Source organism: Mobula hypostoma, chromosome 7 (genome assembly GCF_963921235.1).
Source record: "Mobula hypostoma chromosome 7, sMobHyp1.1, whole genome shotgun sequence".
Lineage (NCBI taxonomy): Eukaryota > Metazoa > Chordata > Chondrichthyes > Myliobatiformes > Myliobatidae > Mobula > Mobula hypostoma.
In genome coordinates this window covers 172,001,046-172,019,756 of record NC_086103.1, presented here as the reverse complement: position 1 = coordinate 172,019,756, position 18,711 = coordinate 172,001,046, and the positions used below count along the sequence as shown (strand labels likewise).

The window sequence follows — 18,711 nt, the reverse complement described above, 5'->3', positions numbered from 1 at the left end:
GCTTAAAGACTGAGTTGAGGCAATAACATTAGATGTGAAAATTAGGTAGAAGGGGATAAAAGAACTAAGTGAAATTGAAGAAAATCACAGGGAAATCTGGGTACAAAGAGATTTTGACTCAGGAACTCCCCAACTTACAGACACACTCTCATCTTGCAATGGTTACTTTTCATCTTTTATTGCTGCTGTTTCACATATTTATATGACCCTTGTTTTATTAAAATAGTGCCAGTAACATTACACTGTCTTACATAAACATTAACCTCACACTCTATGTCAACCTGCCAGTCTTCAGTCATTGACTTGCCGAGAATCGTGCTAATATTATTTTGTGTTGGTATGTGCAGGATCTGGAGCCGGACTCCCTAAGGCAGTCCTATGTTGAGTTCAACACTGACTGGCAACTCCTGTGATGCTGCTGGTGCCAAATTGTCTCAAGTCTCTGCCATTCTTTGGATTAATCAGCTGCGCGAAGAGGAGCATGATGAATGGGGAGCAGCTTGCTCTCTGTATCATTCCCGCATGTCTTGTGTATCACGTAGGCAGCTAGGATGCGATATCAATGGTCAAACCCAACCCACAGAAGGCCTCATGTTTTATTAAAGTAGTGCCAGTAACATTCACATATGAAGGGTCTCGCCCCGAAATGTCGACTGTACTCTTTTCCATAGATGCTACCTGGCCTGCTGAGTTCCTCCACCATTTTGTGTGTGTTACTTGGATTTCCAGCATCTGCAGTTTTCTCTTGCCAGTAAAATTATACTGCCTTACATAAACACCCACCTCGCACTTTCTGTCAATGTTCAGGCTGTGCCACTCAGGGACTTGTGCTGAGATTATTTTGTGACTGTATGTGCTGGATTGTAACTATATGTGCTGTGTGTGACTGTATGTACTGTGTTTTGTACCTTGGCCCCAGAGGAACGATGTTTCGTTTCGCTGTATACATGTGTATGGTTGAATGGCAATAAACTTGAACTGGAACATAGATAGAGGAGCTAATTTTGTCATTCTGTAAAATTGTGGAAGTTTAACTACATGACTTGTTTTTGCAATATTTACTTCAATCAAAGAATCATTAAATCACAGAAATGTTACAACACTGTAAGAATGTTATTCAGCCTAGTGAGTACATGCGGTCTATAACAAAAGCAATTCAGCTAGTCCCACTTCCCCATCCTTTCCTCATAGTTCTGCAATTATTGTTCCTTTAAAGTGTTCAGTTCCCTCTTGAATAGTTTAAACTGCCCCCTTTGTCCCACTCCTGGAAATACATTCTGTCTTCCAACCAGTTGCTTCCCGGAAGGATTTTCCGCAGATACTCCTGTTTCGTCCAGCACCTCCATCCGCCAAAAGTGGAATTTCTCAGTGGCCAAACATTTTAATCCCGATTCCCATTCTCGTTCTGGCATGTTGGTCCATGGTCTCCTCTTCTGCCAAGATTGTCCGGTAAACAGTAGCTTTTGTTGACTGCAGATCATGGTCGCTTTTTGGGGAATTTGCTGTTGTTTGATGGGTTGTGGGTGCTGATGCTTTTTGTGGAAATTGGTGGGGGAGGGAGGGGGGAAAGGGCCTTTGGTGTTCTAGCATTTTTCTGTTATTCATTCTTTTGGAGTTCTTGTTTTCTGTGGTGGTCTGTGAAGACTAAAGATTTCAGGTTGCATACTGTACACATTCTCTGATAATAAAATTACGATTGAACTATTGAAGATAGGCCATCTCAGGGTGGAGGAACAACAGCTGATTTTCCATCTGGGTAGCTTCCAACTTGCAATTGCTCCTTCTTGTGAAGAAAAAATTCCCTCCACCTCCCCTCTTTTTCTATTCCCCAGTCTGGCCTTTTACCTCTTCTCACCTGCCTATCACTTCCCTCTGGGTACGCTTCTCCTTCCTTGTCTCATATGGTCCACTCTCTTCTATTGAACTCCTTCTTCTCTAGCCCTTTTTTTTACCTTTGCTATCCAGCTGGCATCACATATCACCTTCTAACTAGCTTCCAACCCCTCTCCCCACCTTTTTATTTTGGCACCTTCCAGCTTCCTTCTCAGTGCTGAAGAAGGGCACGAAATGTCGAGTGTTTATTAATTCCCATTGATGTCGTCTGACCTTCTTCATCTTCTTCTTTGCATTTTAAACAGAGTTATTAGTGTCCAGCAGAGGAGGCTGCTGAGGGAATTGGTGAAAGCAGATATGACAGTACCATTTAAGAGGCTGTTACACACACAAATCTCTCAAGGAGTGGAAGAATATAAACAATGTACAGGCAGAATAGATTTATTTTCATTTGGAATTGTGCTTTATCACAGACATTGTGGGCCAACATGTCCGTTCCTGTGCTGCATTGTTCTTTGTTATGTTTTATTATTGCAATATAGATGGAAATCAGTTCAAAGTTCAAAGAAAATTTATTTTTAAGGTACGTATATGTCATCGTATGTCAACCCTGAGATTCATTTTCTTGCAGGCATTCACAGTAGAGCAAAGAAATGCAATAGGATCAATGATAAACTACACCCAAAGACTGACAACCACTGTGCAAAAGAAGGCAAAGTGTGCAAATTTTTAAAAACTAATAACAATAATAAATATGTAATATTGAGAATGTGAACTGCAGAGCCCTTGAAGGTGAGTCGATGGGTTGTAGAGTCAGCTCAGTGTTAGACTGGTTCAGGAGCCTGATAGTTGAAGGGTAATAACTGCTCCTGAATCTTGCGGTGTGGGACCTAAGGCTCTGCATCTCCTTCCCCGCGGCAGCAGTGAAAAGGGGCATGGCTTGGATGATGGGTCTCCTTGATGGATGCACGCTTTGTGGATGTGCTCAATGGTGGGGAGCGCTTTGCCTGTGACGGACTGGGCTACATCCACCACCATTGACTCATTGGGACTATTCCAGCTTCAGACATCAATGACATTCACCCCTTAGTATTTCTGCGCAGCCCTACCACAGATTCTCTCGCATACACCCATAACTTCCCTTTGATTCTTTTTGCCACCTTAACCTACACTGAGGGACATATTGCTGTTCCCATTTAACCTACCAGCCAATAGTTTGGGTGTGGGCAGAAGCCAGAGTGCCCAGCAGAAATATGTGTGGTCATGGGGAAAATGTGGAAACTCAGCATGATCAGTAACTGAGATCAGAAATGAAACCAAGTCCCTGGAGATGTGAGATTGTAGCATTAGCCGATAAGCCAGTGTGCTTCACAAACCACCAAAGCTCTCTGTTCCTGTATTGTTTTTTTTAATACTGGCTTTTTTTATGTTAAATTTTACCAGTCAGTTGTTTACTCATTTCACCAGTTCTGTGTCCCCTTGCACTGCCCTCTTCCCGGTTCATCATGTTTACTTGCAGAAAACATGCCGTGTCCACACAAAGATCAAACATTAAGGTCGCTGGATAGCAATTTTTTTCAAAAATGTTGCTTCTTCAGAATTCTTTTTTGTTTAGGATAGACTGCTTGACGCCGAACACAAATATAATTTCTGACTACTTGCATTGTGTAGGAATTTGCAGAAACAAGATTTTAACTTTTATTGAATATACATGCTTAATTGAATAATGGTGCTGATGTTTTGCAAAAGTTCAACTAAGCTAAACATGTTTTGTTAATGATTTTCATTCTTACTCAGTGTCTGAGGTTTATTGCTTAAGTATCCAACAATAATATCACAGCAGTGATGTATTCCAGTTGTCCTGACAGCATTTCTCCATGACTGCGAAGTCCGGTGAAACCTTTCACCATGCTTGTTATTCACAGCGCTGAGATTTGCAGGGAAGTAGTCTAAATGGGAATGCAGAAAATGAATCTTCAGTGACATGTTGTACTTCATGGTTTCGTACACTTGAAGCATACTGTCAACCAACTGAACGTAGTTTGGTACTCTGTAGTTGCAAGAAAAATTGGAGTAAGGGGAATTATGAAGCTATCAGGCAGGAACTTGGAAGCTTAAGTTGGGAACAGATGTCCTCAGGGAAAGGTAAGAAAGAAATGTGGCAAATGTTCAGGGGATATTTGTGTGGAGTTCTGCATAGGTACATTCCAATGAGACAGGGAAGTTATGGTTGGTACAGGAACTGTGGTGTACAAAGGCTGTAGTAAATCTAGTCAAGAAGAAAAGAAAAGCTTACAAAAGGTTCAGAGAGCTAGGTAATGTTAGACATTTAAAAGATTATAAGGCTAACAGGAAGGAGCTTAAGAAGGAAATTAGGAGAGCCAGAAGGGACCATGAGAAGGTCTTGGCAGGCAGGATTAAGGAAAGCCCCAAGGCATTCTACAAGTATGTGAAGAGCAAAAGGATAAGATATGAAAGAATAGGACCTATCAAGTGTGACAGTGGGAAAGTGTGTATGGAACCAGAGGAAATGGCAGAGGTACTTGATGAATACTTTACTTCAGTATTCACTATGGAAAAGAATCTTGGTGATTGTAGTGATGACTTGCAGCGGACTGAAAAGCTTGAACATGTAGATATTAAGAAAGAAAGAGGATGTGCTGGAGCTTTTAGAAAGCATCAAGTTGGATAAGTCGCCGAGACTGGATGAGATGTACCCCAGGCTGCTGTAGGAGGCGAGGGAGGAGATTGCTGAGCCTCTGGCGATGATCTTTGCATCATCAATGGGGACAGGAGAGGTTCCAGTGGATTGGAGGGTTGCAGATGTTGTTCCATTATTCAAGAAGGGGTGTAGAGATAGCCCTGGAAATTATCGACCAGTGAGTCTTACTTCAGTGGTTGGTAAGTTAATAGAGAAGATCCTGAGAAGCAGGATTTATGATCATTTGGGAGGTATAATATGATTAGGAATAGACAGCATGGCTTTGTCAAGGGCAGGTCGTGGCTTATGAGCCTGATTGAATTCTTTGAGGATGTGACTAAATACATTGATGAAGTTAGAGCAGTAGATGTCGTGTATATGGATTTCAGCAAAACATTTGATAAGGTACCCCATGCAAGGGTCCCTGAGAAAGTAAGGAGGCATGGGTTCCAAGGGGACATTGCTTTGTGGATCCAGAACTGGTTTGCCCACAGAAGGCAAAGAGTGGTTGTAGACGGGTCATATTCTGCATGGAGGTCGGTGCCTCAGAGATCTGTTCTGGGACCCTTACTCTTCATGATTTTTCTAAATGACCTGGATGAGGAAGTGGAGGGATGGGTTAGTAAGTTTGCTGATGACACAATGGTTGGGGGTGTTGTGGATAGTGTGGAGGGCTGTCAGAGGTTACAGCGGGACATTGATAGGATGCAAAACTGGGCTGAGAAGTAGCAGATGGAGTTTAACACAGATAAGTGTGAATTGGTTCATTTTGGTAGGTCAAGTATGATGGCAGAATATAGTATTTATCGTAAGACTCTTGGCAGTGTGGAGAATCAGAGGGATCTTGGGGTCCGAGTCCATTGGCCGCTCAAAGCAGCCGCGCAGGTTGACTCTGTGGTTAAGAAGGCATACGGTGTATTGGCCGTCATCAATCGTGGTATTGAATTTAGGAGCCGAGAGGTATTGTTGCAGCTATATAGGACCCTGGTCAGACCCCACTTGGAGTACTGTGCTCAGTTCTGGTCGCCTCACTACAGGAAGGATGTGGAAACCACAGCAAGGGTGCAGAGGAGATTTACGAGGATTTTGCCTGGATTGGGGAGCATTCCTTATGAAAACAGGTTGAGTGAACTCAGCCTTTTCTCTTTGGAGCGACAGAGGATGAGAGGTGACCTGATAGAGGTGTATAAGGTGATGAGAGGCATTGATCGTGTGGATAGTCAGAGGCATTTTCCCAGGGCTGAAATGGCTGCCACAAGAGGGCACAGGTTTTAGGTGCTTGGGAGTAGGTACAGAGCAGATGTCGGGGTAAGTTTTTTACACAGAGTGGTGAGTGTGTGGAATGGGCTGCCGGCAACGGTGGTGGAGGCAGATATGATAGGGTCTTTTAAGTAACTTTTGGATAGGTATATGGAGCTTAGTAAAATAGAGGGCTATAGGTAAGCTTAGTAATTTCTAAGGTAGGGACATGTTCAGCACAAATTTGTGGGCAGAAGGGCCTGTATTGTGCTGTAGGTTTTCTATGTTTCTATGTTTTAAAATTTTCAACAACATCCTTGAATGCCTCCGTGCCATTTTCTCCAATCCCTCTAGAAACTCTTTGAATTGCCTATAATTGATGACCTGCTTGACCTGTGGATCAACAAAAATGCCTTCCTCAATCTTGACATCAATTATTGGGAAACATCTGTCTCAAATGTCGAAATCCTTCATGCAAGATTTTGTGCCTGGGACAGCAGATCCCATCCTTGCAGTCTTAAACCCAATAGTTCTGCTTTTGCCTTTGACAAACCCAAGTCTCTGACCAGGTGATTTAGCTTAGTTTGAGTTATCAGATGAGGCTCACTCGACATAAAGGATTCAAAATCTCTATCAGTATCAGTGTCGTTTTCCATTCCTGGCTTGTGCATCATAGCATCTTCGCCTACCTCCCCTAGACTCCATGTCTCTGGTGGCTTTGGTATGGGAAGACTATTGTCATGCGGCACAGGTCTCATGGCTGAAGGGAGATTGAAGCCTTCAATGGATTTCTTGGTTTCAGCAGAGAAACCAGGCACATTAGTCAGACAGAAGAAGCAGTCTGTCACACGTTCCTTCTGCTCTCACTATATCATCGGGACAGCGAAAGGCATTGACTTCCGTGTGCCTCTGACCCAAGATTTAAGATCGACAGCACATGTTGCACACAAATGTGGGAGCCCAGGCTTTGTCTTGGTCGCCAATTTCACACCCAAATTAGAGCTCATAGGCTTTCTTAATAAGAGGAGTCATGTTCCATCATTGAGATTTAAACATACATTTGACACAAATATAATAGAAAGTATCGTGGCTGTTACAACATTAGTGAGATATTTTTCTGTCACGAGTACTCCTGAGAATAGAATTAGTTTATTATATTGAGTACACACAATATGCTACGCACGTAGAGCATGCACATCAACGTGATCACAAACTGATATACGTATAAACGCAATGCATAGAACGGTGTGTGTGTGATGCTTTTATAGCCTTTGCAAAACCTGTCCTGCTGTGCAGCATCTGCCCTGCCAAAGCATACCTGGACAAGAGAGAAAACTTTCCATCTTACATTGTGGGCAACAGTTTAATTGACTTGAATTATGAATTGTAATAACAAATGTCCGTGATTTAAAAAAAAGCTCTGTGGTTGGGAAATTTCATGGAGATTTTCATAATCATCAGCCCAAAATCTACAAGATACACCCAAAAGTATTCAGGAAGCGAACTCCTTGCCCATTGATAATATACAGTACAGTTAAAAAAGTGTGGTGAGATAAAGATCTGCCTCTACCAAAGGAGATGTAAGACACTCCTTCCCTCCACTCGTCTGCAGGTCACTTTTGGGCAAGGTGTAGCACTTGCTTAGCCCCCCCGATCAGGGTTATGTGAAGCAATGAGAGCAGGTGCTATATGGTCATGTGAGCAGCTGGTCCATATCACAAGTCCTGGTTATGTGACCACTGACACCAGGCAGACAATCTCTGAAGAGTATTGATCATAGCAACACACATCAAAGTTGCTGGTGAACGCAGCAGGTCGGGCAGCATCTCTAGGAAGAGGTACAGTCGACGTTTCAGGCCGAGACCCTTCGTCAGGACTAACTGAAGGAAGAGTTAGTAAGAGATTTGAAAGTATTGATCATAGCTGAGATCACCCATCTTGTAAAGATACTGCCCAGATGAAGGCAATGGCAAACCATTTCTGTAGAAAAATTTGCCATGAACAATCATGATCAAATTCCTTGATCGCTCATGTCATACAACACTGCACATAACAATGATAATGATGACATACAAAAGTATTAGGTGTGTTGGCATGACATGCATCAACAAACAACAGTGTTCAACATTCAACAATAACAAAGGTTTGTTTAAAAAGTTTAAAAGTTAAAGTAGAGATATGGGATAAAATGTGCAGAAACTCATAAATACCAGCATGTATTTACAAAGCAAGCAGTATTATAAGAAGTGGTTTAAAATGTTTACAGTGTAGTGCAGCAAATATGTTAATAGATAGAAGGGTGGGGCAATCTAGAATTATTGAGTAAATTAACTGACTGGGGGAAGAAAGTTTTAAGAAGGGGTGATATTTTAGTTCCAAAAGCCCTGTAGCCACTTTACAGAAGAACCCTTTTGGAAAAGGCAGTTTGCAGGGTGGGTAGTGTCCGCAATAATTTTTCCTGCTCTGAATCTTTGTCCTGCACACATACAAGTCCTGCAGTGATGGTAGACACGGGTCGTTAACTTATATTAGAAAATAATGGAGTAACTCTGTTGCTGTGGGCCGTGGAACTCCACTTCACACTTCCCTTTGGTCGGGAAAACAATGATTCATCGATTCTTGGATTGAAATAACTGCATACAATGGAAATCAGAAATAGAAGCAGACAATGCTGAAGCATTCAGTAAACCATGAGGAGCAAAACACATTCAGCATAAGACGATAAGACATAGGAGCAGCAGTAGGCCAATTCAGAGGCTGGTCCCAAACTCCTCCACTAAAGGAAATATCCTCTCCATGTCCTTTCTATCTAGGCCTTTTAATAGACAATAGATTTCAATGAGATTCCCTACCCCGCCCCGCCCCCCCCCCCCCCCACCATTCTTCTAACTCCAACAAGTACAGGCCCAGAGCCATCAAACTTTCTTCATTCTCAGAATCAATCTCGTAAACTTCCGCTGAACCCTCTCCAATGTCAGTGCATCCTTTGTTAGATAAAGGGAAACAAAACTGCTCAGAGTACTCTGCTGATGATTCACTGGAAAAGTGAGAAACCGAGCTTGCTTCATTTACAGAGAGAGGGAGGATTGGAGAGAAGAGAGGAAGTGTCCGTCATAGGGTGGTAACCAGAAGGTAATGATTTCTTTAAGAAATCCCTAAGGGACTGAAGGGGAAAAAAAGAAATAAAGTGAAATTATTGGGGTTCTTCCTTGGAAACATGGAAACTCCAATCCCCTTGAATGAATTTAACAAGAACATCCCCTCAAAAGTAATCAGTAAACACCAAGACCTGGGCCTCATACCCTTTGTGCAATTGGATCCTGGATTTCCTCACTTGTAGACTCCAGACAGTTCAGATCATCAAAAACATCTCCTCCACAATCCCTTCTAGCACAGGAGCACTGCAGGGATGTGTACTTAGCCCCCTGCTCTACTCACTTTATAACCATGACTGTGTGGCTAAGCACAGCTTCAACACCGCATACAAGTTCGCTGATGCCACCACTGTTGTGGACTGTATCGAAGGTCGTGATGAATCAGCATACAGGAGGGAGATTTAAAAATTGGCTGAGTGCTGTAATAACAACAACCTCTCACTCAATGTCAATAAGACCAAAGAACTGATTGTGGACTTCAGGAGAGGGAAACCGGAGGTCTTTGAGCCAGTAATCATTGGAGGATCAGAGGTGCTGAGGTGTCACTATTTCAGATGATCTGTCCTAGACATATCAGATAAATATATTGTGAAGAAACCATGACAGCACCTTTACCTCCCCAGGACCCTGCAGAGATTTAATATGTCAACAAAATCCTTGACAAACTTCAGTAGATGTGTAGTGGAAAGTGTGCTGACTGGCTGGTATGGAAACACCAATGCCTTTTAGTGGAAAATCCTACAAAAAGTAGTGGATTCAGCCCAGTACATCACAGGTAAGGACCTCCCAACCATTGAGCACTTCTATGTGAAGCGTTGCTGTAGAAAAGCAATATTAATCATCATCACCACCCTGGCCATACTCTTTTCTCACTGCTGTCATCAGGTAGAAGGTATAGGTGCCTCACGTCTTGGACCACCAGATTCAAGAACAGTTACTACCCTTCAACCATCAGGCCCTCAAACAAAAAGGGATAACTACCCTCATTCTACTTCTGTTGTTTCCACAACCGATGGTCTCACTTTAGGGACTCTTTTATCTTGTTATTTCATGCTCATTATTTATGGCTATTTATTTATATTTGCATTTGTACAGTTTGTTGTTCATTGATCCTGTTTACAGTTACCATTCTATAGATTAGCTAAGTATGCCTACAGAAAAAGAATCTCAGGATTGTATATGGTGACATGTATGTACCTTATAATAAATTTACTTTGAACTTTGGAAAATCCTACAAAAAGTAGTGGATACAGACCAGTCCATCACAGGTAAAATCCTCCCCACCAATGAGCACATCTACCCAGAGCATTGTTACAGGAAAGCAGCATTGATCACCAAGGAACATCCAATATCCAAGTCATGCTCTCTTCTCACTGCTGCCATCAGGAAGAAAGTACAGGAGCCTTCGGACCCACACCACTGCGTTAAGGAATAGTTATTCCTCCTCAGCCATCAGGCTCTTGAACCAGAGGCGATAACTTCATTTAACTTCACTTGCCCTATCATTGAAATGTTTCCATAACCAATGGACTCACTTTCAAGGACGCTTCCTCTCATGTTCTCAATATTTATTGCTTATTTATTTATTTTATTTTATCTATTTCTTTTTATATTTGTGCAGTTTTTTGTCTTTTGCACACTGGCTGTCCACCCTGTTGGTGAGGTTTTTCATTGATTTTATTCTGGTTATTGGTTTTATTCAGTATGCCCACCTGAAAATGAATCTCAGAGTTGCATATAGTGACATAGATGCACTTTGATAACACATTGACTTTGAATTTTGAACTTTAAGCTTCTGTAATGGGGTTTAGGATTACGGGAAAGGATTGAGAACTGGGTTGAGAAAACAAATCTTCTGCCATGATTGAATGATGGAGCAGACTTGATGGGTCAAATAGTCTAATTCCGCTCCAATATCTTGTGGTCTATAATTATGAAATATGGCAGAGGAACTCAGCAGCATCTATGGAAGGGTATAAACAGTCGATGTTTCAGGCCGACACCCTACACCAGGTTAGGAGAGGAAGAGGGAGGAAGGCAGTATAAGAAGATGGTAGGATGAGAAGGATTACAAGCTGCTGAGCTCCTTCAGTATTTTGTGTGTACTGCATTGGGTCTGCAAATCCCTTGTGCTTAAGTATAGTCACATCTGTGGAGAAGGAGAGATGAAGAGAGTGTTGATTTGAAATAACCCTCAAAACATGTTGGAGAAAAATATATCTATGTAGGGAAATGAACAGTCAACATTTCAGACACTTCATCAGGACTGGAAAGAAAGATGGCAGAAACCAGAATAAAAAAGTGGGGGCAGGGAGAGGAGCACAAGCTGGGATATGATTGGTGAATCCAGTTGAGAGGGGGAAGGCAGGAGGACGAGGAAGAGGGGAAGAGGGGAAGCTGGAATGATGTGCGAAGCTGGGAGTTGCTCAGTGGAACATGGAATAAAGGGAAGGAGGTAAGGACCAGTGGAAGGAAGGTGTGGGTGAAGGGCAGGTCATGAGGGTGGAGAAGGGGGAAAGACAGGGAGGTAATGGGGCAAGAGGGAAAAGGGAAAACACAGGGTGGGGAATGTAGGAGGAAACAGAGCACCTGTAGGAAACCCACATGATATTGGGGAGAATGTAGATACAGTACAAACTCCTTACAGACAGCAGTGGGATTGAACCCCAATTGCTGATGCTGTATACTTTTGTGCTAATCACTATGCTACTGTGCCACCGATTCTGCTTGCTGCCACTGAAGTAAACTCCTAGCCACGCTACCATTGCCTTTGAGTATCAAAACTTTTAAAAGTAGAAACCCAATTTAAATCATTGTCCTCAGCTACTAAACAGCTTCCTCCCACAGGCAGTCAGACTGCTAAATAGCTGCTCCAACTGACTCTGCTTTGGACACTTTTAACTTGCACTGGACACTTATAACTTGATTTTAACTGACGTGTGGCTGTTGTGTTTTACTATTTATTGTTATGTTTATTATTTAGTGTTGCGTTTGTTATGTTATGATTGCACTGCTCCTGAGAAATGCTGTCTCATTCTGCCCTGCAGAGCTGATGTACGGTTAGAATGACAATAAAGTTTTTTGAATCTTGAATCTTGAACTCTGTTAGGACATAGCACAACAGAGCACAGGTCATTACCATTTCTTTGGCAAACAAGAGAAAATCTGCAGATGCTGGAAATCCAGAGCAACACACACAAAATGCTAGAGAAACTCAGCAGGCCAGGCAGCATCTGGGGAAAGAACACAGTCGACATTTCAGGCCAAAACCCTTCAGCAGGACGTACGGTTGACATTTCAGGCCGAACCCCTTCAGGGGGACTCATCAATCACAAAGAAGAGAAAGTCTGCAGATGCTGGAAATCTGAACAACGCACACAAAATGCTGGAGGAACCCAACAGGCCAGGCAACATCTAGGGAAAGAGTGGCAATCACAAAGAAGAGAAAGTCTGCAGATGCTGGAAATCCGAGCAACACACACAGGAGTATTGGCCTGAAAGGTCAACTGTTTATCTTCTCCATAGATGTTGTCTGACCTGCTGAATTCCTCCAGCATCTTGTGTGTGTATCTCTGGATTTCTAGCATCTGCAGAGCATCTTGTGTTTACAATAAGCCTTCTTTACCACCTCCTTTACCAGCCTATCTAACAATACGTCCACTTTCAGTAGGGGTATGGATTTGTACTCCAAGATCCCTCTGTACATTAATGCCAAAAAGGTCCTGCCATGGTCCATATATCTTCCCCATATTTTTGACCACACAAAGTGCAGCTCCTCATACTTGCCTGAGTTAAACTCCATCTGTCATTTTTTTAACCAAAAACGTAACTGATCTGCATACATTGGCCACCTTATTAAGTACTTCCTGCATCTAATAAAGTGGTCACTGAGTGTATGTTTGTGATATTCTACTGCTGTAGCCCGTCCACCTCAGTGTTTGATGTGTTGTGCATTCAGAAATGTTCTTCTGCACACCACTGTTGTAACACATGGTTACGTGAGTTACTGTCACCTTCCTGTCAGCTTGAACCAGTCTGCCCATAGTTCACTGACCTCTCTCATTATTAACAAGCCATTTCCACCCACAGAACTGCCACTCACTGGATGCTTTTGTATACATAGTTGAATCCTAAGTCAATCCTGCATTTCTTAAAATCCATATTTTCATGCACCAAAAAAACTCAGTGGTTCAGGCAGTATCTATGGAGGGAAAAAGACATTTCCCTCCACAGCTGTTTCCTGACCTGCTGAGTCCCTCAAGCTTCTAGTTGCTGCTTCCAGATTCAAACATCTGCAGTCACTTATGTCTGCAGTTTAATTCTTATGATTGTTACTTACTCATTACTCATTGGCCACAACTCATCTTTCTTTAGCTCTTAATGTAATACAAAATCACATAGGACTTCATGTACACAAACAGAAGCAAATATGCTTATACTTATACTTTATACTTTACTGTCGCCAAACAATTGATACTAGAACGTATAATCATCACAGCAATATTTGATTCTGCGCTTCCCGATCCCTGGAGTACAAATCGATAGTAAATATTAAAAATTTAAATTATAAATCATAAATAGAAAATAGAAAATGGAAAGTAAGGTGGTGAAAAAAAACAAGAGGCAGGTCCAGATATTTGGAGGGTACAGACCAGATCCGTGTCAGCATAATGGTGTCACTGAGTGGCCACTTTATTAGGCCTGCTCCTCGATGCAAATATCTAATCAGTCAATCATGTGGCAGCAACTCAATACATAAAAGCTTCAGGACTTGGTCAAGGGGTTCAGTCGTTGTTCAGTCCAAACATCAGAATGGGGAAGAAATGTGATTTAAGTGAGTTTGACTGTTCAATGGTGCCAGACGGGGTGGTTTGAGTATCTCAGAAGCTGCTGATCTCCTGGGATTTTCACACACAACAGTCTCTAGATGTTACAGAGAATGGTGTGGAAAGCTAAAGAACATCCAGTGAGTGGCAGTCCTGTGGGTGAAAATGCCTTGCTAACCAGAGTGGTCAGAGGAGAATGGCCAGACTGGTTCAAGCTGCAGGAAGGCGACAGTAACTCAAGTAACTACACATTCCAACGGTAGTGTGCAGAAAAGCATCTCTGAAAGCACAACTTGTTGAATCTTGAAGTGGATAGGTTACAGCAGCAGAACAGCACAAATATACATGAAGTGGCCAGTTTATTCAGTACAGGAGTGGCCACTAAGAGTATAAAGGTTGGTGACCTAAAGCTTGGTCAAAAATGTAGTGTTAGGTAAACAAGAGGTGGGAATTACAGGGCTTATGACCTTGGCATGTGAAGATGTAGCCGAGGCAGTAGAACCTTGCAAGACTCTGAAGAGAGATAAAAGCACTGAGTGTAATTAAATAGGTCCTCCACAGGAACACTTAGTCCATTTATTATGTACACATAAAATCAGGCGGTGTGAATTGTTTTTGGCAAACTTTAAAACATGTTAAAGAATGTGTTACAGTTAGTTTCTGAACATGGAGAACCACATATTGAAGTTGTTTAATAATCAGTGTGCATATTAAACAGCGACACCATTATGCTGAGCTAATACTGAGGAAAGCTGTGTGGCTTACACTGTCATTTCCTTTGGGTTTACTGCTTTGTGAGTGATCTTGAAAAAAATGCTTTGAGAAGAGCCTGCCTTGCTTTAATGTTGCTCAGTCCTAGGTCCAGTCTCGACAACTCGACATCAGCAAGCAGAAGCACTCAGAGGCAATTAGGAAGGTATTAATATGTTATTATTTATTTTAGTTTGATTTGTCTGTTCGTCTTGTTTTTTTTTGCAGAATGCTTTCAATCCAAAGGGGCCTTGCAACATTTTGGGAATTGGACCATCTCCTTCAGAGGGAGCCAATTCTATTTTAGGTCTTAATCTGAAGTTTTTGATTGTGCAGTTAACTTGGCGTAAATGTTACAGTTTCTAGCCTCGGTATTATAATGTGGTTGGAGAAGTAACAAAAAAAAAGAAAAAGGTCCATAAAATGATTCAGAGTATCTCATACAAATTGCTGGAGGAACTTAGCAGAGCGGGTAGCGTCTACGGTGTGGAATAAACAAGTTGACGCTACAGCTCGGTCCAGAATGTTAACTTTTTATTCCTTTCCACAGATGCTGCCTCACCCGCAGAGTTCCTCCAGCATTTTCTATGTGTTACTCTGGATTTCCAGCATCTGCATAATCTCCTGTGTTTAAAATATATCAGTTCTGAATTTCTGACTATTTGGAACAGCTAAAAAGCATTGTTAGCCTACTTTAACGTGCTTTTACATTCTCAACGTGTACTAGTATGCTTTGTGTGAGCACTACGGTTGGAAAATTGCTGAGGTTTTAATGTTCTACCTGAACAAGTGTTGGTCTGCTAAGAAGATAGTACAAGGATGCATTGTTGATTAATGTAATGACACCAAGTAAAGAAAATGTGAGATAAGAAGATGCAGGTTAGTAACGAGGATGCTGGCAAATAACTCGGCCTCTTGCCAGGATATTGTGATGCCATAAAATGCTGAGCTGACACTGGGAAATGAGCAGCCCAAAGTGCTTAAATACCGTAAAAAATTCATCAAAATAAATAATGGTGGTAAAGTTTTACTTTGTTGCATTCACTTTTCAAGCTTCACAGGTAATAGACTGTTTCTAATATAGTCATAGTCATAGTCATAGTCATACTTTATTGATCCCGGAGGAAATTGGTTTTCATTACAGTTGCACCATAAATAATTAAATAGTAATAAAACCATAAATAATTAAACAGTAATATGTAAATTATGCCAGGAAATAAGTCCAGGACCAGCCTATTGGCTCAGGATGTCTGACCCTCCAAGGGAGGAGTTGTAAAGTTTGATGGCCACAGGCAGGAATGACTTCCTATGACGCTCTGTGTTGCATCTTGGAGGAATGAGTCTCTGGCTGAATGTACTCCTGTGCCCACCCAGTACATTATGTAGTGGATGGGAGACATTGTCCAAGATAGCATGCAACTTAGACAGCATCCTCTTTTCAGACACCACCGTGAGAGAGTCCAGTTCCATCCCCACAACATCACTGGCCTTACGAATGAGTTTGTTGATTCTGTTGGTGTCTGCTAACCTCAGCCTGCTGCCCCAGCACACAACAGCAAACATGATCGCACTGGCCACCACAGACTTGTAGAACATCCTCAGCATCGTATGGAAACAATTTGGTGCTCATAAGAAGCAGGTTACTGAAGTGGCAAAGATTTTCAGATCTCTGAGGCGCAGAGGGAACAGTATGCATATCACACTAAAGGGAGTTTGCAGTTCTTGCAATAACGTCAACAGAATGCTATCGCTCATTGCTAGGGCACGTTATGCTTCAAGCATGGCATTGATCAGACTGTATGACAAACTGACCATTTGACAATCTGCTCACTTATGAATGTTGGAGTAGATCATTCAGCCTACCAATCCTCGTCCATCCTTCAATAAGATCGTGACTGATCTAATTAAAACCTCAGCCTCGTACTCCTGTCTACTCATGGTAACCTTTCACACCACCCTCCCCCCACTTTGCCAATGTCAACAATGCCATGAAGATATCAAAAACACACTGATCTTCGAAGAAAGGAATTTCGAGGACTTGTGGCCCTCTGAGGGAAGAATTATTTTGCCCCATTTCTGTCCTAAACGGGCAGCCTACATTTTTTTTAACTACTGACCACCACTGCTAGATTCTTCCACAGGTAGAAACAATGTTTTAAAACATTACAAAAAATATTCATTCAGAAAAGTACATAAAATAATCGGGGGTTCAGAAAGCTATTAACGATTTCAAATTAAAATATAATTACTTATTACGTTTCTACAAAAACAGTCAATACTCTGGGGGGGGCACACTATTCCAGGAATTCCCTCACTGAAACCATGTTCCTTCTTCAAGGACACCTGGGCAACAACATATCCTTGGAAGAGAGGCAGGCAGCAGGCTCGGAAAGAGTCATCGACCACTGCCGCCTGGACGAGACTAACCTGTCCGACCTTCTCCCATAAAACAACCATTTCATTCCCTTTACAAACACGGGAAAATTGGCAGATGCTGGAAATCCAAAGCAACACACACAAAATGCTGGAGGAACTCAGCAGGCCAGGCAACATCTATGGAAAAGAGTACAGTCGATGTTTATGTCAAGAACATTCATCAGGACTGGAGGAAAAGAGATGAGGAATCATAGTTAGACAGTGGGGGGAGGGGAGGAAGAAACACAAGGTGATAGGTGAAACTGGGGTAGGGGGTGGCGGAGGGGGCGGAAGGGTGAAAGAGATACAGGGCTGGAGAAGGGGGAAATTGCAACACGAAACCTTGATTGTTTACTCTTTTCCCGTGAGTTCTGCCTGGTCTGCTGAGTTCCTCTAGCATTTTGTGTGTGTTGATTTCATTTATTTACCTATATTAATAAACTACTTCAAACACTTTAAAATCCTTCTTTTCATAATGAAACCGCTTTGACCATTTTGGATTAAAATGAACTTTTTTTTTGCAACAAACACAAAATATTGGAGGAACTTAGCTGGTCAAGCAACATCTATGGAGAAAAGTAACAGTCGACATTTTGGGCTGTGACTATTATTCCTGATGAAGAGACTGAACACAGATCATCTAGTTTATTCTCCTGCATAGATGCTGTCTGACCTGCTACGTTCCTGTGTGTATGTTGCTCAAGATCTCCAATTTCTGCAGAATCTCTTCCGTTCTTTTTCCATTCTAATTGTTTGTGTTCTTGTAAAGATTATACATAATTTATAAAGTTGTCTTTGACGTATATCCATACAAATATGGTCTCATCAATACCATGTTTGAAGCAAACTTGCCCTAACAGTGAGCGATAACATTCTGTTGACATTATTGCAGTAACTGCATACTCTCTTTAGTGTGATATGCTTACAGTTCCCCCTGCACCTCTGCCCCTTCAAAAATCTGCTTCCTTTTTATTAGGTATGAGTGTCAGAAGTGATGATATTTGCTGACAATTGCACAATGCTCGACGGCAAATGATAACACTAAAGCCCTCCATTGGTTGGGATTGACCACAGATACTGTTTCTTAGCTGTCTATGTGATAGACAAACCAGTATGCAAGCCACAGCAACACAATATGGAGAGCAGGCTCCCCTCTCCATACAGCTGATGAATCCAAAGTAACAGCGGAGACCCATACAGTTTAGCACCAGCGGGGTCGCAGGAGTTGCCATTCAGCGTTGAACTCAACGCCGGACTCCCTTAGAGACTCCAGCTTCTGATTTTTCCCTTGGGGTTTACTTCACAAGCCTTCCTCGTGAGTGAGTATAACTGCAAAACAGTAGAGGATTGAGATCAGAGCTTTTCTTCTCCTCGATGAGCTGCCAATCATGGCTGACGAGCCCCATCTGCCAGAAGTGACTGGTTTTAAGGTGCCAGGAACCCACCTTTGCTCCTTCTCCTATCAGTAGAAATGGTTTTGCTGGGCTTAGTAGCTAAGCTACATGTGAAAGCCAGGAGCTATTTGAGGAGTGTGCCATTGGGAGCACTTAATAGGTAGTGGGCGCTTATCCCCATTACCCTGTCCCCACTGCTATGACAACCTTAAGGAAATGATAGGTGATACACATCAACAATTAGAGGCAAATGTGTTTGTGGACCATAGGTGGAGGAGCATGCCACAAAACTGCAGGCAAAAACTGTTTCTGACCACGTACTCTTGACATGCGATATTATTAACATTAACAAGCCCCCAGTTTCCGCACAGTTAAGGTCACAATTGACCATGTATCAG

General features: G+C 42.2%; 1 protein-coding gene across 3 annotated transcripts in view; it reads left to right on the top strand.

Moving 5' to 3' along the window:
* Positions 1-1,313: 1,313 nt before the first annotated feature.
* LOC134349758 (P2Y purinoceptor 8-like) overlaps positions 1,314-18,711 on the top strand; it is a 51,804-nt gene continuing 34,406 nt past the window's right edge. Inside the window, exon 1 of one of the 3 annotated variants that reach the window (XM_063054589.1) lies at positions 1,314-1,449. The gene's annotated coding sequence lies outside the window, so the exon portion shown is untranslated. Of the gene's footprint in view, positions 1,450-14,560; positions 14,671-18,711 lie in introns of those variants that run through there. The other 2 variants (XM_063054588.1, XM_063054590.1) reach the window with 2 other exon arrangements.